This window comes from Daktulosphaira vitifoliae, unplaced genomic scaffold, assembly GCF_025091365.1.
Source record: "Daktulosphaira vitifoliae isolate Bord-2020 unplaced genomic scaffold, ASM2509136v1 Scaffold_4, whole genome shotgun sequence".
In the NCBI taxonomy this organism is placed as follows: Eukaryota; Metazoa; Arthropoda; class Insecta; order Hemiptera; family Phylloxeridae; genus Daktulosphaira; species Daktulosphaira vitifoliae.
The window spans coordinates 2,002,857-2,003,149 of record NW_026099575.1 but is presented as its reverse complement, the minus strand read 5'-3'; the positions used below and the strand labels follow the sequence as shown (position 1 = coordinate 2,003,149).

At 23.2% G+C, this 293-nt stretch overlaps 1 protein-coding gene across 1 annotated transcript in view; it reads right to left on the bottom strand.

The window, feature by feature from the left end:
* Positions 1 to 293, bottom strand: part of LOC126905364 (ninjurin-2-like) — a 12,165-nt gene that overhangs the window by 3,191 nt on the left and 8,681 nt on the right. The gene's annotated exons all lie outside the window — the stretch shown is intronic.

Genomic DNA, 293 nt, shown 5'->3' with positions numbered 1-293 from the left:
CTCGTTCCCCGTAAAAGGGGGAAACCTCCAAAAAAATTACAAATTTAAAAATCGCTAATTTTCGAAATTTTTTCAATTTTTCTTACTTAAAAGTGCTATAACTTTTTCAAAAATAAACATCAATATAATTCCTTTTTATATAGAGACAACTTTTTCACAAAAAATTAATTTTTTTAACTTAAATTTTGAAAATGTTCCTGAAGGTCTGACACTTTTATATATATCTTAAATTAAAGCTAATGTAATATGCTTTATCATGGAAAAAAAAAATTTCGGACTTTATTTTATCTTCA